General features: G+C 55.5%; 48 non-coding genes across 48 annotated transcripts; all 48 read left to right on the top strand.

The window, feature by feature from the left end:
• The first annotated feature begins 146 nt into the window (after positions 1-146).
• On the top strand, positions 147-228 carry Trnal-aag. Its single transcript has one exon. It is a non-coding gene; the product is annotated as a tRNA-Leu (tRNA).
• An 80-nt stretch (positions 229-308) lies between these two features.
• On the top strand, positions 309-390 carry Trnal-cag. Its single transcript has one exon. It is a non-coding gene; the product is annotated as a tRNA-Leu (tRNA).
• A 266-nt stretch (positions 391-656) lies between these two features.
• Trnae-cuc lies at positions 657-728 on the top strand. Its single transcript has one exon. It is a non-coding gene; the product is annotated as a tRNA-Glu (tRNA).
• Positions 729-1,462: 734 nt separating this feature from the next.
• Positions 1,463-1,544, top strand: Trnal-aag. The gene has a single exon. It is a non-coding gene; the product is annotated as a tRNA-Leu (tRNA).
• An 80-nt stretch (positions 1,545-1,624) lies between these two features.
• Positions 1,625-1,706, top strand: Trnal-cag. The gene has a single exon. It is a non-coding gene; the product is annotated as a tRNA-Leu (tRNA).
• Positions 1,707-1,972: 266 nt separating this feature from the next.
• Positions 1,973-2,044, top strand: Trnae-cuc. Its single transcript has one exon. It is a non-coding gene; the product is annotated as a tRNA-Glu (tRNA).
• Positions 2,045-2,778: 734 nt separating this feature from the next.
• Trnal-aag lies at positions 2,779-2,860 on the top strand. The gene has a single exon. It is a non-coding gene; the product is annotated as a tRNA-Leu (tRNA).
• Positions 2,861-2,940: 80 nt separating this feature from the next.
• Trnal-cag lies at positions 2,941-3,022 on the top strand. Its single transcript has one exon. It is a non-coding gene; the product is annotated as a tRNA-Leu (tRNA).
• Positions 3,023-3,288: 266 nt separating this feature from the next.
• Positions 3,289-3,360, top strand: Trnae-cuc. Its single transcript has one exon. It is a non-coding gene; the product is annotated as a tRNA-Glu (tRNA).
• Positions 3,361-4,094: 734 nt separating this feature from the next.
• On the top strand, positions 4,095-4,176 carry Trnal-aag. Its single transcript has one exon. It is a non-coding gene; the product is annotated as a tRNA-Leu (tRNA).
• Positions 4,177-4,256: 80 nt separating this feature from the next.
• On the top strand, positions 4,257-4,338 carry Trnal-cag. The gene has a single exon. It is a non-coding gene; the product is annotated as a tRNA-Leu (tRNA).
• Positions 4,339-4,604: 266 nt separating this feature from the next.
• On the top strand, positions 4,605-4,676 carry Trnae-cuc. The gene has a single exon. It is a non-coding gene; the product is annotated as a tRNA-Glu (tRNA).
• Positions 4,677-5,410: 734 nt separating this feature from the next.
• On the top strand, positions 5,411-5,492 carry Trnal-aag. Its single transcript has one exon. It is a non-coding gene; the product is annotated as a tRNA-Leu (tRNA).
• An 80-nt stretch (positions 5,493-5,572) lies between these two features.
• On the top strand, positions 5,573-5,654 carry Trnal-cag. The gene has a single exon. It is a non-coding gene; the product is annotated as a tRNA-Leu (tRNA).
• A 266-nt stretch (positions 5,655-5,920) lies between these two features.
• Trnae-cuc lies at positions 5,921-5,992 on the top strand. Its single transcript has one exon. It is a non-coding gene; the product is annotated as a tRNA-Glu (tRNA).
• Positions 5,993-6,726: 734 nt separating this feature from the next.
• Trnal-aag lies at positions 6,727-6,808 on the top strand. Its single transcript has one exon. It is a non-coding gene; the product is annotated as a tRNA-Leu (tRNA).
• Positions 6,809-6,888: 80 nt separating this feature from the next.
• Positions 6,889-6,970, top strand: Trnal-cag. Its single transcript has one exon. It is a non-coding gene; the product is annotated as a tRNA-Leu (tRNA).
• A 266-nt stretch (positions 6,971-7,236) lies between these two features.
• Positions 7,237-7,308, top strand: Trnae-cuc. The gene has a single exon. It is a non-coding gene; the product is annotated as a tRNA-Glu (tRNA).
• A 734-nt stretch (positions 7,309-8,042) lies between these two features.
• On the top strand, positions 8,043-8,124 carry Trnal-aag. Its single transcript has one exon. It is a non-coding gene; the product is annotated as a tRNA-Leu (tRNA).
• Positions 8,125-8,204: 80 nt separating this feature from the next.
• Positions 8,205-8,286, top strand: Trnal-cag. Its single transcript has one exon. It is a non-coding gene; the product is annotated as a tRNA-Leu (tRNA).
• A 266-nt stretch (positions 8,287-8,552) lies between these two features.
• Trnae-cuc lies at positions 8,553-8,624 on the top strand. Its single transcript has one exon. It is a non-coding gene; the product is annotated as a tRNA-Glu (tRNA).
• Positions 8,625-9,358: 734 nt separating this feature from the next.
• Positions 9,359-9,440, top strand: Trnal-aag. Its single transcript has one exon. It is a non-coding gene; the product is annotated as a tRNA-Leu (tRNA).
• Positions 9,441-9,520: 80 nt separating this feature from the next.
• On the top strand, positions 9,521-9,602 carry Trnal-cag. Its single transcript has one exon. It is a non-coding gene; the product is annotated as a tRNA-Leu (tRNA).
• A 266-nt stretch (positions 9,603-9,868) lies between these two features.
• Positions 9,869-9,940, top strand: Trnae-cuc. Its single transcript has one exon. It is a non-coding gene; the product is annotated as a tRNA-Glu (tRNA).
• A 734-nt stretch (positions 9,941-10,674) lies between these two features.
• Trnal-aag lies at positions 10,675-10,756 on the top strand. Its single transcript has one exon. It is a non-coding gene; the product is annotated as a tRNA-Leu (tRNA).
• Positions 10,757-10,836: 80 nt separating this feature from the next.
• Trnal-cag lies at positions 10,837-10,918 on the top strand. The gene has a single exon. It is a non-coding gene; the product is annotated as a tRNA-Leu (tRNA).
• Positions 10,919-11,184: 266 nt separating this feature from the next.
• On the top strand, positions 11,185-11,256 carry Trnae-cuc. The gene has a single exon. It is a non-coding gene; the product is annotated as a tRNA-Glu (tRNA).
• A 734-nt stretch (positions 11,257-11,990) lies between these two features.
• On the top strand, positions 11,991-12,072 carry Trnal-aag. Its single transcript has one exon. It is a non-coding gene; the product is annotated as a tRNA-Leu (tRNA).
• Positions 12,073-12,152: 80 nt separating this feature from the next.
• Positions 12,153-12,234, top strand: Trnal-cag. Its single transcript has one exon. It is a non-coding gene; the product is annotated as a tRNA-Leu (tRNA).
• Positions 12,235-12,500: 266 nt separating this feature from the next.
• On the top strand, positions 12,501-12,572 carry Trnae-cuc. Its single transcript has one exon. It is a non-coding gene; the product is annotated as a tRNA-Glu (tRNA).
• Positions 12,573-13,306: 734 nt separating this feature from the next.
• Trnal-aag lies at positions 13,307-13,388 on the top strand. Its single transcript has one exon. It is a non-coding gene; the product is annotated as a tRNA-Leu (tRNA).
• An 80-nt stretch (positions 13,389-13,468) lies between these two features.
• Positions 13,469-13,550, top strand: Trnal-cag. The gene has a single exon. It is a non-coding gene; the product is annotated as a tRNA-Leu (tRNA).
• Positions 13,551-13,816: 266 nt separating this feature from the next.
• On the top strand, positions 13,817-13,888 carry Trnae-cuc. The gene has a single exon. It is a non-coding gene; the product is annotated as a tRNA-Glu (tRNA).
• A 734-nt stretch (positions 13,889-14,622) lies between these two features.
• On the top strand, positions 14,623-14,704 carry Trnal-aag. Its single transcript has one exon. It is a non-coding gene; the product is annotated as a tRNA-Leu (tRNA).
• An 80-nt stretch (positions 14,705-14,784) lies between these two features.
• On the top strand, positions 14,785-14,866 carry Trnal-cag. Its single transcript has one exon. It is a non-coding gene; the product is annotated as a tRNA-Leu (tRNA).
• Positions 14,867-15,132: 266 nt separating this feature from the next.
• On the top strand, positions 15,133-15,204 carry Trnae-cuc. The gene has a single exon. It is a non-coding gene; the product is annotated as a tRNA-Glu (tRNA).
• A 734-nt stretch (positions 15,205-15,938) lies between these two features.
• Positions 15,939-16,020, top strand: Trnal-aag. The gene has a single exon. It is a non-coding gene; the product is annotated as a tRNA-Leu (tRNA).
• An 80-nt stretch (positions 16,021-16,100) lies between these two features.
• Positions 16,101-16,182, top strand: Trnal-cag. Its single transcript has one exon. It is a non-coding gene; the product is annotated as a tRNA-Leu (tRNA).
• A 266-nt stretch (positions 16,183-16,448) lies between these two features.
• Trnae-cuc lies at positions 16,449-16,520 on the top strand. Its single transcript has one exon. It is a non-coding gene; the product is annotated as a tRNA-Glu (tRNA).
• Positions 16,521-17,255: 735 nt separating this feature from the next.
• Trnal-aag lies at positions 17,256-17,337 on the top strand. Its single transcript has one exon. It is a non-coding gene; the product is annotated as a tRNA-Leu (tRNA).
• An 80-nt stretch (positions 17,338-17,417) lies between these two features.
• Positions 17,418-17,499, top strand: Trnal-cag. Its single transcript has one exon. It is a non-coding gene; the product is annotated as a tRNA-Leu (tRNA).
• Positions 17,500-17,765: 266 nt separating this feature from the next.
• Positions 17,766-17,837, top strand: Trnae-cuc. The gene has a single exon. It is a non-coding gene; the product is annotated as a tRNA-Glu (tRNA).
• Positions 17,838-18,572: 735 nt separating this feature from the next.
• Positions 18,573-18,654, top strand: Trnal-aag. Its single transcript has one exon. It is a non-coding gene; the product is annotated as a tRNA-Leu (tRNA).
• A 79-nt stretch (positions 18,655-18,733) lies between these two features.
• On the top strand, positions 18,734-18,815 carry Trnal-cag. The gene has a single exon. It is a non-coding gene; the product is annotated as a tRNA-Leu (tRNA).
• A 266-nt stretch (positions 18,816-19,081) lies between these two features.
• On the top strand, positions 19,082-19,153 carry Trnae-cuc. The gene has a single exon. It is a non-coding gene; the product is annotated as a tRNA-Glu (tRNA).
• Positions 19,154-19,888: 735 nt separating this feature from the next.
• On the top strand, positions 19,889-19,970 carry Trnal-aag. Its single transcript has one exon. It is a non-coding gene; the product is annotated as a tRNA-Leu (tRNA).
• Positions 19,971-20,050: 80 nt separating this feature from the next.
• Trnal-cag lies at positions 20,051-20,132 on the top strand. Its single transcript has one exon. It is a non-coding gene; the product is annotated as a tRNA-Leu (tRNA).
• A 267-nt stretch (positions 20,133-20,399) lies between these two features.
• Positions 20,400-20,471, top strand: Trnae-cuc. Its single transcript has one exon. It is a non-coding gene; the product is annotated as a tRNA-Glu (tRNA).
• Positions 20,472-21,130: the final 659 nt, after the last annotated feature.

Below are 21,130 nucleotides of genomic sequence, written 5' to 3'. Positions count from 1 at the left end.
CACCAGGGCGCTGGCAGCTGCCTGTGTAGTTAATCTCTATTCGAAAAGGGCAGTCGTTCGAGGTGCGATGTTCGAGCAACCAGTCGCAGCAGATCAGGAAGCTGTGTCGTGCACTGCATTCTACAAATGCCAGGAACACTGGTGTAGGTAGCGTGGCCGAGCGGTCTAAGGCGCTGGTTTAAGGCACCAGTCTCTTCGGAGGCGTGGGTTCGAATCCCACCGCTGCCAATTTTTACTTCTCGTTTTTGTGCCATTGCGGTGTGTTCTCGTGGGGTAGAACGCAGCTCCTGTGACCGCCGCGTCGCGTAGGTAGCGTGGCCGAGCGGTCTAAGGCGCTGGTTTCAGGCACCAGTCTCTTGGGAGGCGTGGGTTCGAATCCCACCGCTGCCAACGTTTTCTGTCTCGAAAACAGGAGCACTGATTTCCCGCGAAGGAAAAAGCGCAGCGTCGGTTTCTTAAACTGTCGTAGCACAGTGGTGCGTGGTGTAACAACAGGATTCACCGGCGCAGTTTGGTCTCATGATTGCTGGCGTTCGTCTCCACGAGATGCGTCCCGAGCATGCCGTTCTACGAAGTGGAAACGTAAATTTTTGCAGTTGTCGTCAAGTAGCGGGTGGGCGCTCGCCGTGTTTGTTGGAGGAGTGCTTGTGTCGTTATCCGGTGTCGTCTAGTGGCTGGGATACCTGGCTCTCGCCCAGGAGGCCTGGGTTCGATTCCCGGTACCGGAAATGCACATTTTATTGCTCCTCTTATGCGACTTGTCCCGACTTAGCTCGACTGACGCTCCGCTGACGCTTGCAGAAAACTACGTAAAATATGATTCGCGGCCACAAGTGACGGCGAGAGAGATGCGACATCTGTCCACCTCTTATCCGGGCACATACCTGCGGTCAACAGACTTGGAGGACTGCAAGACATTGCCACGGGGGTTGAATGCAGCTAACCACTCTGCTCAGTGTCCATCAGCGCGGGCACGTTCGTTTGCCAGTATACATATAATGGAGACCGCGTCTGACACAGCTGTTGCGAGACACAGTCGGCCGAGCTTTGCTGTGCACAGCCACTTGCAGTCGCGAGAGTTGAATTCCGCGGTGGCTCCGTGGCCGTGATCGTCTAGTGGTCAGGACATTGCGTTGTGGCCGCAACAACCCAGGCTCGAATCCGGGGCACGGCACTTTTTAAAGTTCTGCCTTGCTGTCGCTGCAATGACGATAGTGACCCAGTGATTGAAATCACGGTGCCCTCCTGATTTTGTGCTCATGTTCCTCAGGCTGCAGGTGGCACTACCGATTCCTTATAAACACGCGATGCCGCCGCACCAGGGCGCTGGCAGCTGCCTGTGTAGTTAATCTCTATTCGAAAAGGGCAGTCGTTCGAGGTGCGATGTTCGAGCAACCAGTCGCAGCAGATCAGGAAGCTGTGTCGTGCACTGCATTCTACAAATGCCAGGAACACTGGTGTAGGTAGCGTGGCCGAGCGGTCTAAGGCGCTGGTTTAAGGCACCAGTCTCTTCGGAGGCGTGGGTTCGAATCCCACCGCTGCCAATTTTTACTTCTCGTTTTTGTGCCATTGCGGTGTGTTCTCGTGGGGTAGAACGCAGCTCCTGTGACCGCCGCGTCGCGTAGGTAGCGTGGCCGAGCGGTCTAAGGCGCTGGTTTCAGGCACCAGTCTCTTGGGAGGCGTGGGTTCGAATCCCACCGCTGCCAACGTTTTCTGTCTCGAAAACAGGAGTACTGATTTCCCGCGAAGGAAAAAGCGCAGCGTCGGTTTCTTAAACTGTCGTAGCACAGTGGTGCGTGGTGTAACAACAGGATTCACCGGCGCAGTTTGGTCTCATGATTGCTGGCGTTCGTCTCCACGAGATGCGTCCCGAGCATGCCGTTCTACGAAGTGGAAACGTAAATTTTTGCAGTTGTCGTCAAGTAGCGGGTGGGCGCTCGCCGTGTTTGTTGGAGGAGTGCTTGTGTCGTTATCCGGTGTCGTCTAGTGGCTGGGATACCTGGCTCTCGCCCAGGAGGCCTGGGTTCGATTCCCGGCACCGGAAATGCACATTTTATTGCTCCTCTTATGCGACTTGTCCCGACTTAGCTCGACTGACGCTCCGCTGACGCTTGCAGAAAACTACGTAAAATATGATTCGCGGCCACAAGTGACGGCGAGAGAGATGCGACATCTGTCCACCTCTTATCCGGGCACATACCTGCGGTCAACAGACTTGGAGGACTGCAAGACATTGCCACGGGGGTTGAATGCAGCTAACCACTCTGCTCAGTGTCCATCAGCGCGGGCACGTTCGTTTGCCAGTATACATATAATGGAGACCGCGTCTGACACAGCTGTTGCGAGACACAGTCGGCCGAGCTTTGCTGTGCACAGCCACTTGCAGTCGCGAGAGTTGAATTCCGCGGTGGCTCCGTGGCCGTGATCGTCTAGTGGTCAGGACATTGCGTTGTGACCGCAACAACCCAGGCTCGAATCCGGGTCACGGCACTTTTTAAAGTTCTGCCTTGCTGTCGCTGCAATGACGATAGTGACCCAGTGATTGAAATCACGGTGCCCTCCTGATTTTGTGCTCATGTTCCTCAGGCTGCAGGTGGCACTACCGATTCCTTATAAACACGCGATGCCGCCGCACCAGGGCGCTGGCAGCTGCCTGTGTAGTTAATCTCTATTCGAAAAGGGCAGTCGTTCGAGGTGCGATGTTCGAGCAACCAGTCGCAGCAGATCAGGAAGCTGTGTCGTGCACTGCATTCTACAAATGCCAGGAACACTGGTGTAGGTAGCGTGGCCGAGCGGTCTAAGGCGCTGGTTTAAGGCACCAGTCTCTTCGGAGGCGTGGGTTCGAATCCCACCGCTGCCAATTTTTACTTCTCGTTTTTGTGCCATTGCGGTGTGTTCTCGTGGGGTAGAACGCAGCTCCTGTGACCGCCGCGTCGCGTAGGTAGCGTGGCCGAGCGGTCTAAGGCGCTGGTTTCAGGCACCAGTCTCTTGGGAGGCGTGGGTTCGAATCCCACCGCTGCCAACGTTTTCTGTCTCGAAAACAGGAGCACTGATTTCCCGCGAAGGAAAAAGCGCAGCGTCGGTTTCTTAAACTGTCGTAGCACAGTGGTGCGTGGTGTAACAACAGGATTCACCGGCGCAGTTTGGTCTCATGATTGCTGGCGTTCGTCTCCACGAGATGCGTCCCGAGCATGCCGTTCTACGAAGTGGAAACGTAAATTTTTGCAGTTGTCGTCAAGTAGCGGGTGGGCGCTCGCCGTGTTTGTTGGAGGAGTGCTTGTGTCGTTATCCGGTGTCGTCTAGTGGCTGGGATACCTGGCTCTCGCCCAGGAGGCCTGGGTTCGATTCCCGGTACCGGAAATGCACATTTTATTGCTCCTCTTATGCGACTTGTCCCGACTTAGCTCGACTGACGCTCCGCTGACGCTTGCAGAAAACTACGTAAAATATGATTCGCGGCCACAAGTGACGGCGAGAGAGATGCGACATCTGTCCACCTCTTATCCGGGCACATACCTGCGGTCAACAGACTTGGAGGACTGCAAGACATTGCCACGGGGGTTGAATGCAGCTAACCACTCTGCTCAGTGTCCATCAGCGCGGGCACGTTCGTTTGCCAGTATACATATAATGGAGACCGCGTCTGACACAGCTGTTGCGAGACACAGTCGGCCGAGCTTTGCTGTGCACAGCCACTTGCAGTCGCGAGAGTTGAATTCCGCGGTGGCTCCGTGGCCGTGATCGTCTAGTGGTCAGGACATTGCGTTGTGACCGCAACAACCCAGGCTCGAATCCGGGTCACGGCACTTTTTAAAGTTCTGCCTTGCTGTCGCTGCAATGACGATAGTGACCCAGTGATTGAAATCACGGTGCCCTCCTGATTTTGTGCTCATGTTCCTCAGGCTGCAGGTGGCACTACCGATTCCTTATAAACACGCGATGCCGCCGCACCAGGGCGCTGGCAGCTGCCTGTGTAGTTAATCTCTATTCGAAAAGGGCAGTCGTTCGAGGTGCGATGTTCGAGCAACCAGTCGCAGCAGATCAGGAAGCTGTGTCGTGCACTGCATTCTACAAATGCCAGGAACACTGGTGTAGGTAGCGTGGCCGAGCGGTCTAAGGCGCTGGTTTAAGGCACCAGTCTCTTCGGAGGCGTGGGTTCGAATCCCACCGCTGCCAATTTTTACTTCTCGTTTTTGTGCCATTGCGGTGTGTTCTCGTGGGGTAGAACGCAGCTCCTGTGACCGCCGCGTCGCGTAGGTAGCGTGGCCGAGCGGTCTAAGGCGCTGGTTTCAGGCACCAGTCTCTTGGGAGGCGTGGGTTCGAATCCCACCGCTGCCAACGTTTTCTGTCTCGAAAACAGGAGCACTGATTTCCCGCGAAGGAAAAAGCGCAGCGTCGGTTTCTTAAACTGTCGTAGCACAGTGGTGCGTGGTGTAACAACAGGATTCACCGGCGCAGTTTGGTCTCATGATTGCTGGCGTTCGTCTCCACGAGATGCGTCCCGAGCATGCCGTTCTACGAAGTGGAAACGTAAATTTTTGCAGTTGTCGTCAAGTAGCGGGTGGGCGCTCGCCGTGTTTGTTGGAGGAGTGCTTGTGTCGTTATCCGGTGTCGTCTAGTGGCTGGGATACCTGGCTCTCGCCCAGGAGGCCTGGGTTCGATTCCCGGTACCGGAAATGCACATTTTATTGCTCCTCTTATGCGACTTGTCCCGACTTAGCTCGACTGACGCTCCGCTGACGCTTGCAGAAAACTACGTAAAATATGATTCGCGGCCACAAGTGACGGCGAGAGAGATGCGACATCTGTCCACCTCTTATCCGGGCACATACCTGCGGTCAACAGACTTGGAGGACTGCAAGACATTGCCACGGGGGTTGAATGCAGCTAACCACTCTGCTCAGTGTCCATCAGCGCGGGCACGTTCGTTTGCCAGTATACATATAATGGAGACCGCGTCTGACACAGCTGTTGCGAGACACAGTCGGCCGAGCTTTGCTGTGCACAGCCACTTGCAGTCGCGAGAGTTGAATTCCGCGGTGGCTCCGTGGCCGTGATCGTCTAGTGGTCAGGACATTGCGTTGTGGCCGCAACAACCCAGGCTCGAATCCGGGGCACGGCACTTTTTAAAGTTCTGCCTTGCTGTCGCTGCAATGACGATAGTGACCCAGTGATTGAAATCACGGTGCCCTCCTGATTTTGTGCTCATGTTCCTCAGGCTGCAGGTGGCACTACCGATTCCTTATAAACACGCGATGCCGCCGCACCAGGGCGCTGGCAGCTGCCTGTGTAGTTAATCTCTATTCGAAAAGGGCAGTCGTTCGAGGTGCGATGTTCGAGCAACCAGTCGCAGCAGATCAGGAAGCTGTGTCGTGCACTGCATTCTACAAATGCCAGGAACACTGGTGTAGGTAGCGTGGCCGAGCGGTCTAAGGCGCTGGTTTAAGGCACCAGTCTCTTCGGAGGCGTGGGTTCGAATCCCACCGCTGCCAATTTTTACTTCTCGTTTTTGTGCCATTGCGGTGTGTTCTCGTGGGGTAGAACGCAGCTCCTGTGACCGCCGCGTCGCGTAGGTAGCGTGGCCGAGCGGTCTAAGGCGCTGGTTTCAGGCACCAGTCTCTTGGGAGGCGTGGGTTCGAATCCCACCGCTGCCAACGTTTTCTGTCTCGAAAACAGGAGTACTGATTTCCCGCGAAGGAAAAAGCGCAGCGTCGGTTTCTTAAACTGTCGTAGCACAGTGGTGCGTGGTGTAACAACAGGATTCACCGGCGCAGTTTGGTCTCATGATTGCTGGCGTTCGTCTCCACGAGATGCGTCCCGAGCATGCCGTTCTACGAAGTGGAAACGTAAATTTTTGCAGTTGTCGTCAAGTAGCGGGTGGGCGCTCGCCGTGTTTGTTGGAGGAGTGCTTGTGTCGTTATCCGGTGTCGTCTAGTGGCTGGGATACCTGGCTCTCGCCCAGGAGGCCTGGGTTCGATTCCCGGCACCGGAAATGCACATTTTATTGCTCCTCTTATGCGACTTGTCCCGACTTAGCTCGACTGACGCTCCGCTGACGCTTGCAGAAAACTACGTAAAATATGATTCGCGGCCACAAGTGACGGCGAGAGAGATGCGACATCTGTCCACCTCTTATCCGGGCACATACCTGCGGTCAACAGACTTGGAGGACTGCAAGACATTGCCACGGGGGTTGAATGCAGCTAACCACTCTGCTCAGTGTCCATCAGCGCGGGCACGTTCGTTTGCCAGTATACATATAATGGAGACCGCGTCTGACACAGCTGTTGCGAGACACAGTCGGCCGAGCTTTGCTGTGCACAGCCACTTGCAGTCGCGAGAGTTGAATTCCGCGGTGGCTCCGTGGCCGTGATCGTCTAGTGGTCAGGACATTGCGTTGTGACCGCAACAACCCAGGCTCGAATCCGGGTCACGGCACTTTTTAAAGTTCTGCCTTGCTGTCGCTGCAATGACGATAGTGACCCAGTGATTGAAATCACGGTGCCCTCCTGATTTTGTGCTCATGTTCCTCAGGCTGCAGGTGGCACTACCGATTCCTTATAAACACGCGATGCCGCCGCACCAGGGCGCTGGCAGCTGCCTGTGTAGTTAATCTCTATTCGAAAAGGGCAGTCGTTCGAGGTGCGATGTTCGAGCAACCAGTCGCAGCAGATCAGGAAGCTGTGTCGTGCACTGCATTCTACAAATGCCAGGAACACTGGTGTAGGTAGCGTGGCCGAGCGGTCTAAGGCGCTGGTTTAAGGCACCAGTCTCTTCGGAGGCGTGGGTTCGAATCCCACCGCTGCCAATTTTTACTTCTCGTTTTTGTGCCATTGCGGTGTGTTCTCGTGGGGTAGAACGCAGCTCCTGTGACCGCCGCGTCGCGTAGGTAGCGTGGCCGAGCGGTCTAAGGCGCTGGTTTCAGGCACCAGTCTCTTGGGAGGCGTGGGTTCGAATCCCACCGCTGCCAACGTTTTCTGTCTCGAAAACAGGAGCACTGATTTCCCGCGAAGGAAAAAGCGCAGCGTCGGTTTCTTAAACTGTCGTAGCACAGTGGTGCGTGGTGTAACAACAGGATTCACCGGCGCAGTTTGGTCTCATGATTGCTGGCGTTCGTCTCCACGAGATGCGTCCCGAGCATGCCGTTCTACGAAGTGGAAACGTAAATTTTTGCAGTTGTCGTCAAGTAGCGGGTGGGCGCTCGCCGTGTTTGTTGGAGGAGTGCTTGTGTCGTTATCCGGTGTCGTCTAGTGGCTGGGATACCTGGCTCTCGCCCAGGAGGCCTGGGTTCGATTCCCGGTACCGGAAATGCACATTTTATTGCTCCTCTTATGCGACTTGTCCCGACTTAGCTCGACTGACGCTCCGCTGACGCTTGCAGAAAACTACGTAAAATATGATTCGCGGCCACAAGTGACGGCGAGAGAGATGCGACATCTGTCCACCTCTTATCCGGGCACATACCTGCGGTCAACAGACTTGGAGGACTGCAAGACATTGCCACGGGGGTTGAATGCAGCTAACCACTCTGCTCAGTGTCCATCAGCGCGGGCACGTTCGTTTGCCAGTATACATATAATGGAGACCGCGTCTGACACAGCTGTTGCGAGACACAGTCGGCCGAGCTTTGCTGTGCACAGCCACTTGCAGTCGCGAGAGTTGAATTCCGCGGTGGCTCCGTGGCCGTGATCGTCTAGTGGTCAGGACATTGCGTTGTGGCCGCAACAACCCAGGCTCGAATCCGGGGCACGGCACTTTTTAAAGTTCTGCCTTGCTGTCGCTGCAATGACGATAGTGACCCAGTGATTGAAATCACGGTGCCCTCCTGATTTTGTGCTCATGTTCCTCAGGCTGCAGGTGGCACTACCGATTCCTTATAAACACGCGATGCCGCCGCACCAGGGCGCTGGCAGCTGCCTGTGTAGTTAATCTCTATTCGAAAAGGGCAGTCGTTCGAGGTGCGATGTTCGAGCAACCAGTCGCAGCAGATCAGGAAGCTGTGTCGTGCACTGCATTCTACAAACGCCAGGAACACTGGTGTAGGTAGCGTGGCCGAGCGGTCTAAGGCGCTGGTTTAAGGCACCAGTCTCTTCGGAGGCGTGGGTTCGAATCCCACCGCTGCCAATTTTTACTTCTCGTTTTTGTGCCATTGCGGTGTGTTCTCGTGGGGTAGAACGCAGCTCCTGTGACCGCCGCGTCGCGTAGGTAGCGTGGCCGAGCGGTCTAAGGCGCTGGTTTCAGGCACCAGTCTCTTGGGAGGCGTGGGTTCGAATCCCACCGCTGCCAACGTTTTCTGTCTCGAAAACAGGAGTACTGATTTCCCGCGAAGGAAAAAGCGCAGCGTCGGTTTCTTAAACTGTCGTAGCACAGTGGTGCGTGGTGTAACAACAGGATTCACCGGCGCAGTTTGGTCTCATGATTGCTGGCGTTCGTCTCCACGAGATGCGTCCCGAGCATGCCGTTCTACGAAGTGGAAACGTAAATTTTTGCAGTTGTCGTCAAGTAGCGGGTGGGCGCTCGCCGTGTTTGTTGGAGGAGTGCTTGTGTCGTTATCCGGTGTCGTCTAGTGGCTGGGATACCTGGCTCTCGCCCAGGAGGCCTGGGTTCGATTCCCGGCACCGGAAATGCACATTTTATTGCTCCTCTTATGCGACTTGTCCCGACTTAGCTCGACTGACGCTCCGCTGACGCTTGCAGAAAACTACGTAAAATATGATTCGCGGCCACAAGTGACGGCGAGAGAGATGCGACATCTGTCCACCTCTTATCCGGGCACATACCTGCGGTCAACAGACTTGGAGGACTGCAAGACATTGCCACGGGGGTTGAATGCAGCTAACCACTCTGCTCAGTGTCCATCAGCGCGGGCACGTTCGTTTGCCAGTATACATATAATGGAGACCGCGTCTGACACAGCTGTTGCGAGACACAGTCGGCCGAGCTTTGCTGTGCACAGCCACTTGCAGTCGCGAGAGTTGAATTCCGCGGTGGCTCCGTGGCCGTGATCGTCTAGTGGTCAGGACATTGCGTTGTGACCGCAACAACCCAGGCTCGAATCCGGGTCACGGCACTTTTTAAAGTTCTGCCTTGCTGTCGCTGCAATGACGATAGTGACCCAGTGATTGAAATCACGGTGCCCTCCTGATTTTGTGCTCATGTTCCTCAGGCTGCAGGTGGCACTACCGATTCCTTATAAACACGCGATGCCGCCGCACCAGGGCGCTGGCAGCTGCCTGTGTAGTTAATCTCTATTCGAAAAGGGCAGTCGTTCGAGGTGCGATGTTCGAGCAACCAGTCGCAGCAGATCAGGAAGCTGTGTCGTGCACTGCATTCTACAAATGCCAGGAACACTGGTGTAGGTAGCGTGGCCGAGCGGTCTAAGGCGCTGGTTTAAGGCACCAGTCTCTTCGGAGGCGTGGGTTCGAATCCCACCGCTGCCAATTTTTACTTCTCGTTTTTGTGCCATTGCGGTGTGTTCTCGTGGGGTAGAACGCAGCTCCTGTGACCGCCGCGTCGCGTAGGTAGCGTGGCCGAGCGGTCTAAGGCGCTGGTTTCAGGCACCAGTCTCTTGGGAGGCGTGGGTTCGAATCCCACCGCTGCCAACGTTTTCTGTCTCGAAAACAGGAGCACTGATTTCCCGCGAAGGAAAAAGCGCAGCGTCGGTTTCTTAAACTGTCGTAGCACAGTGGTGCGTGGTGTAACAACAGGATTCACCGGCGCAGTTTGGTCTCATGATTGCTGGCGTTCGTCTCCACGAGATGCGTCCCGAGCATGCCGTTCTACGAAGTGGAAACGTAAATTTTTGCAGTTGTCGTCAAGTAGCGGGTGGGCGCTCGCCGTGTTTGTTGGAGGAGTGCTTGTGTCGTTATCCGGTGTCGTCTAGTGGCTGGGATACCTGGCTCTCGCCCAGGAGGCCTGGGTTCGATTCCCGGCACCGGAAATGCACATTTTATTGCTCCTCTTATGCGACTTGTCCCGACTTAGCTCGACTGACGCTCCGCTGACGCTTGCAGAAAACTACGTAAAATATGATTCGCGGCCACAAGTGACGGCGAGAGAGATGCGACATCTGTCCACCTCTTATCCGGGCACATACCTGCGGTCAACAGACTTGGAGGACTGCAAGACATTGCCACGGGGGTTGAATGCAGCTAACCACTCTGCTCAGTGTCCATCAGCGCGGGCACGTTCGTTTGCCAGTATACATATAATGGAGACCGCGTCTGACACAGCTGTTGCGAGACACAGTCGGCCGAGCTTTGCTGTGCACAGCCACTTGCAGTCGCGAGAGTTGAATTCCGCGGTGGCTCCGTGGCCGTGATCGTCTAGTGGTCAGGACATTGCGTTGTGACCGCAACAACCCAGGCTCGAATCCGGGTCACGGCACTTTTTAAAGTTCTGCCTTGCTGTCGCTGCAATGACGATAGTGACCCAGTGATTGAAATCACGGTGCCCTCCTGATTTTGTGCTCATGTTCCTCAGGCTGCAGGTGGCACTACCGATTCCTTATAAACACGCGATGCCGCCGCACCAGGGCGCTGGCAGCTGCCTGTGTAGTTAATCTCTATTCGAAAAGGGCAGTCGTTCGAGGTGCGATGTTCGAGCAACCAGTCGCAGCAGATCAGGAAGCTGTGTCGTGCACTGCATTCTACAAATGCCAGGAACACTGGTGTAGGTAGCGTGGCCGAGCGGTCTAAGGCGCTGGTTTAAGGCACCAGTCTCTTCGGAGGCGTGGGTTCGAATCCCACCGCTGCCAATTTTTACTTCTCGTTTTTGTGCCATTGCGGTGTGTTCTCGTGGGGTAGAACGCAGCTCCTGTGACCGCCGCGTCGCGTAGGTAGCGTGGCCGAGCGGTCTAAGGCGCTGGTTTCAGGCACCAGTCTCTTGGGAGGCGTGGGTTCGAATCCCACCGCTGCCAACGTTTTCTGTCTCGAAAACAGGAGCACTGATTTCCCGCGAAGGAAAAAGCGCAGCGTCGGTTTCTTAAACTGTCGTAGCACAGTGGTGCGTGGTGTAACAACAGGATTCACCGGCGCAGTTTGGTCTCATGATTGCTGGCGTTCGTCTCCACGAGATGCGTCCCGAGCATGCCGTTCTACGAAGTGGAAACGTAAATTTTTGCAGTTGTCGTCAAGTAGCGGGTGGGCGCTCGCCGTGTTTGTTGGAGGAGTGCTTGTGTCGTTATCCGGTGTCGTCTAGTGGCTGGGATACCTGGCTCTCGCCCAGGAGGCCTGGGTTCGATTCCCGGTACCGGAAATGCACATTTTATTGCTCCTCTTATGCGACTTGTCCCGACTTAGCTCGACTGACGCTCCGCTGACGCTTGCAGAAAACTACGTAAAATATGATTCGCGGCCACAAGTGACGGCGAGAGAGATGCGACATCTGTCCACCTCTTATCCGGGCACATACCTGCGGTCAACAGACTTGGAGGACTGCAAGACATTGCCACGGGGGTTGAATGCAGCTAACCACTCTGCTCAGTGTCCATCAGCGCGGGCACGTTCGTTTGCCAGTATACATATAATGGAGACCGCGTCTGACACAGCTGTTGCGAGACACAGTCGGCCGAGCTTTGCTGTGCACAGCCACTTGCAGTCGCGAGAGTTGAATTCCGCGGTGGCTCCGTGGCCGTGATCGTCTAGTGGTCAGGACATTGCGTTGTGGCCGCAACAACCCAGGCTCGAATCCGGGGCACGGCACTTTTTAAAGTTCTGCCTTGCTGTCGCTGCAATGACGATAGTGACCCAGTGATTGAAATCACGGTGCCCTCCTGATTTTGTGCTCATGTTCCTCAGGCTGCAGGTGGCACTACCGATTCCTTATAAACACGCGATGCCGCCGCACCAGGGCGCTGGCAGCTGCCTGTGTAGTTAATCTCTATTCGAAAAGGGCAGTCGTTCGAGGTGCGATGTTCGAGCAACCAGTCGCAGCAGATCAGGAAGCTGTGTCGTGCACTGCATTCTACAAATGCCAGGAACACTGGTGTAGGTAGCGTGGCCGAGCGGTCTAAGGCGCTGGTTTAAGGCACCAGTCTCTTCGGAGGCGTGGGTTCGAATCCCACCGCTGCCAATTTTTACTTCTCGTTTTTGTGCCATTGCGGTGTGTTCTCGTGGGGTAGAACGCAGCTCCTGTGACCGCCGCGTCGCGTAGGTAGCGTGGCCGAGCGGTCTAAGGCGCTGGTTTCAGGCACCAGTCTCTTGGGAGGCGTGGGTTCGAATCCCACCGCTGCCAACGTTTTCTGTCTCGAAAACAGGAGTACTGATTTCCCGCGAAGGAAAAAGCGCAGCGTCGGTTTCTTAAACTGTCGTAGCACAGTGGTGCGTGGTGTAACAACAGGATTCACCGGCGCAGTTTGGTCTCATGATTGCTGGCGTTCGTCTCCACGAGATGCGTCCCGAGCATGCCGTTCTACGAAGTGGAAACGTAAATTTTTGCAGTTGTCGTCAAGTAGCGGGTGGGCGCTCGCCGTGTTTGTTGGAGGAGTGCTTGTGTCGTTATCCGGTGTCGTCTAGTGGCTGGGATACCTGGCTCTCGCCCAGGAGGCCTGGGTTCGATTCCCGGTACCGGAAATGCACATTTTATTGCTCCTCTTATGCGACTTGTCCCGACTTAGCTCGACTGACGCTCCGCTGACGCTTGCAGAAAACTACGTAAAATATGATTCGCGGCCACAAGTGACGGCGAGAGAGATGCGACATCTGTCCACCTCTTATCCGGGCACATACCTGCGGTCAACAGACTTGGAGGACTGCAAGACATTGCCACGGGGGTTGAATGCAGCTAACCACTCTGCTCAGTGTCCATCAGCGCGGGCACGTTCGTTTGCCAGTATACATATAATGGAGACCGCGTCTGACACAGCTGTTGCGAGACACAGTCGGCCGAGCTTTGCTGTGCACAGCCACTTGCAGTCGCGAGAGTTGAATTCCGCGGTGGCTCCGTGGCCGTGATCGTCTAGTGGTCAGGACATTGCGTTGTGGCCGCAACAACCCAGGCTCGAATCCGGGGCACGGCACTTTTTAAAGTTCTGCCTTGCTGTCGCTGCAATGACGATAGTGACCCAGTGATTGAAATCACGGTGCCCTCCTGATTTTGTGCTCATGTTCCTCAGGCTGCAGGTGGCACTACCGATTCCTTATAAACACGCGATGCCGCCGCACCAGGGCGCTGGCAGCTGCCTGTGTAGTTAATCTCTATTCGAAAAGGGCAGTCGTTCGAGGTGCGATGTTCGAGCAACCAGTCGCAGCAGATCAGGAAGCTGTGTCGTGCACTGCATTCTACAAATGCCAGGAACACTGGTGTAGGTAGCGTGGCCGAGCGGTCTAAGGCGCTGGTTTAAGGCACCAGTCTCTTCGGAGGCGTGGGTTCGAATCCCACCGCTGCCAATTTTTACTTCTCGTTTTTGTGCCATTGCGGTGTGTTCTCGTGGGGTAGAACGCAGCTCCTGTGACCGCCGCGTCGCGTAGGTAGCGTGGCCGAGCGGTCTAAGGCGCTGGTTTCAGGCACCAGTCTCTTGGGAGGCGTGGGTTCGAATCCCACCGCTGCCAACGTTTTCTGTCTCGAAAACAGGAGTACTGATTTCCCGCGAAGGAAAAAGCGCAGCGTCGGTTTCTTAAACTGTCGTAGCACAGTGGTGCGTGGTGTAACAACAGGATTCACCGGCGCAGTTTGGTCTCATGATTGCTGGCGTTCGTCTCCACGAGATGCGTCCCGAGCATGCCGTTCTACGAAGTGGAAACGTAAATTTTTGCAGTTGTCGTCAAGTAGCGGGTGGGCGCTCGCCGTGTTTGTTGGAGGAGTGCTTGTGTCGTTATCCGGTGTCGTCTAGTGGCTGGGATACCTGGCTCTCGCCCAGGAGGCCTGGGTTCGATTCCCGGCACCGGAAATGCACATTTTATTGCTCCTCTTATGCGACTTGTCCCGACTTAGCTCGACTGACGCTCCGCTGACGCTTGCAGAAAACTACGTAAAATATGATTCGCGGCCACAAGTGACGGCGAGAGAGATGCGACATCTGTCCACCTCTTATCCGGGCACATACCTGCGGTCAACAGACTTGGAGGACTGCAAGACATTGCCACGGGGGTTGAATGCAGCTAACCACTCTGCTCAGTGTCCATCAGCGCGGGCACGTTCGTTTGCCAGTATACATATAATGGAGACCGCGTCTGACACAGCTGTTGCGAGACACAGTCGGCCGAGCTTTGCTGTGCACAGCCACTTGCAGTCGCGAGAGTTGAATTCCGCGGTGGCTCCGTGGCCGTGATCGTCTAGTGGTCAGGACATTGCGTTGTGACCGCAACAACCCAGGCTCGAATCCGGGTCACGGCACTTTTTAAAGTTCTGCCTTGCTGTCGCTGCAATGACGATAGTGACCCAGTGATTGAAATCACGGTGCCCTCCTGATTTTGTGCTCATGTTCCTCAGGCTGCAGGTGGCACTACCGATTCCTTATAAACACGCGATGCCGCCGCACCAGGGCGCTGGCAGCTGCCTGTGTAGTTAATCTCTATTCGAAAAGGGCAGTCGTTCGAGGTGCGATGTTCGAGCAACCAGTCGCAGCAGATCAGGAAGCTGTGTCGTGCACTGCATTCTACAAATGCCAGGAACACTGGTGTAGGTAGCGTGGCCGAGCGGTCTAAGGCGCTGGTTTAAGGCACCAGTCTCTTCGGAGGCGTGGGTTCGAATCCCACCGCTGCCAATTTTTACTTCTCGTTTTTGTGCCATTGCGGTGTGTTCTCGTGGGGTAGAACGCAGCTCCTGTGACCGCCGCGTCGCGTAGGTAGCGTGGCCGAGCGGTCTAAGGCGCTGGTTTCAGGCACCAGTCTCTTGGGAGGCGTGGGTTCGAATCCCACCGCTGCCAACGTTTTCTGTCTCGAAAACAGGAGTACTGATTTCCCGCGAAGGAAAAAGCGCAGCGTCGGTTTCTTAAACTGTCGTAGCACAGTGGTGCGTGGTGTAACAACAGGATTCACCGGCGCAGTTTGGTCTCATGATTGCTGGCGTTCGTCTCCACGAGATGCGTCCCGAGCATGCCGTTCTACGAAGTGGAAACGTAAATTTTTGCAGTTGTCGTCAAGTAGCGGGTGGGCGCTCGCCGTGTTTGTTGGAGGAGTGCTTGTGTCGTTATCCGGTGTCGTCTAGTGGCTGGGATACCTGGCTCTCGCCCAGGAGGCCTGGGTTCGATTCCCGGCACCGGAAATGCACATTTTATTGCTCCTCTTATGCGACTTGTCCCGACTTAGCTCGACTGACGCTCCGCTGACGCTTGCAGAAAACTACGTAAAATATGATTCGCGGCCACAAGTGACGGCGAGAGAGATGCGACATCTGTCCACCTCTTATCCGGGCACATACCTGCGGTCAACAGACTTGGAGGACTGCAAGACATTGCCACGGGGGTTGAATGCAGCTAACCACTCTGCTCAGTGTCCATCAGCGCGGGCACGTTCGTTTGCCAGTATACATATAATGGAGACCGCGTCTGACACAGCTGTTGCGAGACACAGTCGGCCGAGCTTTGCTGTGCACAGCCACTTGCAGTCGCGAGAGTTGAATTCCGCGGTGGCTCCGTGGCCGTGATCGTCTAGTGGTCAGGACATTGCGTTGTGACCGCAACAACCCAGGCTCGAATCCGGGTCACGGCACTTTTTAAAGTTCTGCCTTGCTGTCGCTGCAATGACGATAGTGACCCAGTGATTGAAATCACGGTGCCCTCCTGATTTTGTGCTCATGTTCCTCAGGCTGCAGGTGGCACTACCGATTCCTTATAAACACGCGATGCCGCCGCACCAGGGCGCTGGCAGCTGCCTGTGTAGTTAATCTCTATTCGAAAAGGGCAGTCGTTCGAGGTGCGATGTTCGAGCAACCAGTCGCAGCAGATCAGGAAGCTGTGTCGTGCACTGCATTCTACAAATGCCAGGAACACTGGTGTAGGTAGCGTGGCCGAGCGGTCTAAGGCGCTGGTTTAAGGCACCAGTCTCTTCGGAGGCGTGGGTTCGAATCCCACCGCTGCCAATTTTTACTTCTCGTTTTTGTGCCATTGCGGTGTGTTCTCGTGGGGTAGAACGCAGCTCCTGTGACCGCCGCGTCGCGTAGGTAGCGTGGCCGAGCGGTCTAAGGCGCTGGTTTCAGGCACCAGTCTCTTGGGAGGCGTGGGTTCGAATCCCACCGCTGCCAACGTTTTCTGTCTCGAAAACAGGAGTACTGATTTCCCGCGAAGGAAAAAGCGCAGCGTCGGTTTCTTAAACTGTCGTAGCACAGTGGTGCGTGGTGTAACAACAGGATTCACCGGCGCAGTTTGGTCTCATGATTGCTGGCGTTCGTCTCCACGAGATGCGTCCCGAGCATGCCGTTCTACGAAGTGGAAACGTAAATTTTTGCAGTTGTCGTCAAGTAGCGGGTGGGCGCTCGCCGTGTTTGTTGGAGGAGTGCTTGTGTCGTTATCCGGTGTCGTCTAGTGGCTGGGATACCTGGCTCTCGCCCAGGAGGCCTGGGTTCGATTCCCGGCACCGGAAATGCACATTTTATTGCTCCTCTTATGCGACTTGTCCCGACTTAGCTCGACTGACGCTCCGCTGACGCTTGCAGAAAACTACGTAAAATATGATTCGCGGCCACAAGTGACGGCGAGAGAGATGCGACATCTGTCCACCTCTTATCCGGGCACATACCTGCGGTCAACAGACTTGGAGGACTGCAAGACATTGCCACGGGGGTTGAATGCAGCTAACCACTCTGCTCAGTGTCCATCAGCGCGGGCACGTTCGTTTGCCAGTATACATATAATGGAGACCGCGTCTGACACAGCTGTTGCGAGACACAGTCGGCCGAGCTTTGCTGTGCACAGCCACTTGCAGTCGCGAGAGTTGAATTCCGCGGTGGCTCCGTGGCCGTGATCGTCTAGTGGTCAGGACATTGCGTTGTGGCCGCAACAACCCAGGCTCGAATCCGGGGCACGGCACTTTTTAAAGTTCTGCCTTGCTGTCGCTGCAATGACGATAGTGACCCAGTGATTGAAATCACGGTGCCCTCCTGATTTTGTGCTCATGTTCCTCAGGCTGCAGGTGGCACTACCGATTCCTTATAAACACGCGATGCCGCCGCACCAGGGGCGCTGGCAGCTGCCTGTGTAGTTAATCTCTATTCGAAAAGGGCAGTCGTTCGAGGTGCGATGTTCGAGCAACCAGTCGCAGCAGATCAGGAAGCTGTGTCGTGCACTGCATTCTACAAATGCCAGGAACACTGGTGTAGGTAGCGTGGCCGAGCGGTCTAAGGCGCTGGTTTAAGGCACCAGTCTCTTCGGAGGCGTGGGTTCGAATCCCACCGCTGCCAATTTTTACTTCTCGTTTTTGTGCCATTGCGGTGTGTTCTCGTGGGGTAGAACGCAGCTCCTGTGACCGCCGCGTCGCGTAGGTAGCGTGGCCGAGCGGTCTAAGGCGCTGGTTTCAGGCACCAGTCTCTTGGGAGGCGTGGGTTCGAATCCCACCGCTGCCAACGTTTTCTGTCTCGAAAACAGGAGTACTGATTTCCCGCGAAGGAAAAAGCGCAGCGTCGGTTTCTTAAACTGTCGTAGCACAGTGGTGCGTGGTGTAACAACAGGATTCACCGGCGCAGTTTGGTCTCATGATTGCTGGCGTTCGTCTCCACGAGATGCGTCCCGAGCATGCCGTTCTACGAAGTGGAAACGTAAATTTTTGCAGTTGTCGTCAAGTAGCGGGTGGGCGCTCGCCGTGTTTGTTGGAGGAGTGCTTGTGTCGTTATCCGGTGTCGTCTAGTGGCTGGGATACCTGGCTCTCGCCCAGGAGGCCTGGGTTCGATTCCCGGCACCGGAAATGCACATTTTATTGCTCCTCTTATGCGACTTGTCCCGACTTAGCTCGACTGACGCTCCGCTGACGCTTGCAGAAAACTACGTAAAATATGATTCGCGGCCACAAGTGACGGCGAGAGAGATGCGACATCTGTCCACCTCTTATCCGGGCACATACCTGCGGTCAACAGACTTGGAGGACTGCAAGACATTGCCACGGGGGTTGAATGCAGCTAACCACTCTGCTCAGTGTCCATCAGCGCGGGCACGTTCGTTTGCCAGTATACATATAATGGAGACCGCGTCTGACACAGCTGTTGCGAGACACAGTCGGCCGAGCTTTGCTGTGCACAGCCACTTGCAGTCGCGAGAGTTGAATTCCGCGGTGGCTCCGTGGCCGTGATCGTCTAGGTGGTCAGGACATTGCGTTGTGACCGCAACAACCCAGGCTCGAATCCGGGTCACGGCACTTTTTAAAGTTCTGCCTTGCTGTCGCTGCAATGACGATAGTGACCCAGTGATTGAAATCACGGTGCCCTCCTGATTTTGTGCTCATGTTCCTCAGGCTGCAGGTGGCACTACCGATTCCTTATAAACACGCGATGCCGCCGCACCAGGGCGCTGGCAGCTGCCTGTGTAGTTAATCTCTATTCGAAAAGGGCAGTCGTTCGAGGTGCGATGTTCGAGCAACCAGTCGCAGCAGATCAGGAAGCTGTGTCGTGCACTGCATTCTACAAATGCCAGGAACACTGGTGTAGGTAGCGTGGCCGAGCGGTCTAAGGCGCTGGTTTAAGGCACCAGTCTCTTCGGAGGCGTGGGTTCGAATCCCACCGCTGCCAATTTTACTTCTCGTTTTTGTGCCATTGCGGTGTGTTCTCGTGGGGTAGAACGCAGCTCCTGTGACCGCCGCGTCGCGTAGGTAGCGTGGCCGAGCGGTCTAAGGCGCTGGTTTCAGGCACCAGTCTCTTGGGAGGCGTGGGTTCGAATCCCACCGCTGCCAACGTTTTCTGTCTCGAAAACAGGAGTACTGATTTCCCGCGAAGGAAAAAGCGCAGCGTCGGTTTCTTAAACTGTCGTAGCACAGTGGTGCGTGGTGTAACAACAGGATTCACCGGCGCAGTTTGGTCTCATGATTGCTGGCGTTCGTCTCCACGAGATGCGTCCCGAGCATGCCGTTCTACGAAGTGGAAACGTAAATTTTTGCAGTTGTCGTCAAGTAGCGGGTGGGCGCTCGCCGTGTTTGTTGGAGGAGTGCTTGTGTCGTTATCCGGTGTCGTCTAGTGGCTGGGATACCTGGCTCTCGCCCAGGAGGCCTGGGTTCGATTCCCGGCACCGGAAATGCACATTTTATTGCTCCTCTTATGCGACTTGTCCCGACTTAGCTCGACTGACGCTCCGCTGACGCTTGCAGAAAACTACGTAAAATATGATTCGCGGCCACAAGTGACGGCGAGAGAGATGCGACATCTGTCCACCTCTTATCCGGGCACATACCTGCGGTCAACAGACTTGGAGGACTGCAAGACATTGCCACGGGGGTTGAATGCAGCTAACCACTCTGCTCAGTGTCCATCAGCGCGGGCACGTTCGTTTGCCAGTATACATATAATGGAGACCGCGTCTGACACAGCTGTTGCGAGACACAGTCGGCCGAGCTTTGCTGTGCACAGCCACTTGCAGTCGCGAGAGTTGAATTCCGCGGTGGCTCCGTGGCCGTGATCGTCTAGTGGTCAGGACATTGCGTTGTGACCGCAACAACCCAGGCTCGAATCCGGGTCACGGCACTTTTTAAAGTTCTGCCTTGCTGTCGCTGCAATGACGATAGTGACCCAGTGATTGAAATCACGGTGCCCTCCTGATTTTGTGCTCATGTTCCTCAGGCTGCAGGTGGCACTACCGATTCCTTATAAACACGCGATGCCGCCGCACCAGGGCGCTGGCAGCTGCCTGTGTAGTTAATCTCTATTCGAAAAGGGCAGTCGTTCGAGGTGCGATGTTCGAGCAAACCAGTCGCAGCAGATCAGGAAGCTGTGTCGTGCACTGCATTCTACAAATGCCAGGAACACTGGTGTAGGTAGCGTGGCCGAGCGGTCTAAGGCGCTGGTTTAAGGCACCAGTCTCTTCGGAGGCGTGGGTTCGAATCCCACCGCTGCCAATTTTTACTTCACGTTTTTGTGCCATTGCGGTGTGTTCTCGTGGGGTAGAACGCAGCTCCTGTGACCGCCGCGTCGCGTAGGTAGCGTGGCCGAGCGGTCTAAGGCGCTGGTTTCAGGCACCAGTCTCTTGGGAGGCGTGGGTTCGAATCCCACCGCTGCCAACGTTTTCTGTCTCGAAAACAGGAGCACTGATTTCCCGCGAAGGAAAAAGCGCAGCGTCGGTTTCTTAAACTGTCGTAGCACAGTGGTGCGTGGTGTAACAACAGGATTCACCGGCGCAGTTTGGTCTCATGATTGCTGGCGTTCGTCTCCACGAGATGCGTCCCGAGCATGCCGTTCTACGAAGTGGAAACGTAAATTTTTGCAGTTGTCGTCAAGTAGCGGGTGGGCGCTCGCCGTGTTTGTTGGAGGGAGTGCTTGTGTCGTTATCCGGTGTCGTCTAGTGGCTGGGATACCTGGCTCTCGCCCAGGAGGCCTGGGTTCGATTCCCGGTACCGGAAATGCACATTTTATTGCTCCTCTTATGCGACTTGTCCCGACTTAGCTCGACTGACGCTCCGCTGACGCTTGCAGAAAACTACGTAAAATATGATTCGCGGCCACAAGTGACGGCGAGAGAGATGCGACATCTGTCCACCTCTTATCCGGGCACATACCTGCGGTCAACAGACTTGGAGGACTGCAAGACATTGCCACGGGGGTTGAATGCAGCTAACCACTCTGCTCAGTGTCCATCAGCGCGGGCACGTTCGTTTGCCAGTATACATATAATGGAGACCGCGTCTGACACAGCTGTTGCGAGACACAGTCGGCCGAGCTTTGCTGTGCACAGCCACTTGCAGTCGCGAGAGTTGAATTCCGCGGTGGCTCCGTGGCCGTGATCGTCTAGTGGTCAGGACATTGCGTTGTGGCCGCAACAACCCAGGCTCGAATCCGGGGCACGGCACTTTTTAAAGTTCTGCCTTGCTGTCGCTGCAATGACGATAGTGACCCAGTGATTGAAATCACGGTGCCCTCCTGATTTTGTGCTCATGTTCCTCAGGCTGCAGGTGGCACTACCGATTCCTTATAAACACGCGATGCCGCCGCACCAGGGCGCTGGCAGCTGCCTGTGTAGTTAATCTCTATTCGAAAAGGGCAGTCGTTCGAGGTGCGATGT

The sequence above is a fragment of the Schistocerca americana genome, unplaced genomic scaffold (assembly GCF_021461395.2).
Source record: "Schistocerca americana isolate TAMUIC-IGC-003095 unplaced genomic scaffold, iqSchAmer2.1 HiC_scaffold_850, whole genome shotgun sequence".
NCBI lineage: Eukaryota > Metazoa > Arthropoda > Insecta > Orthoptera > Acrididae > Schistocerca > Schistocerca americana.
This window is presented reverse-complemented; position numbering and strand designations above follow the sequence as displayed.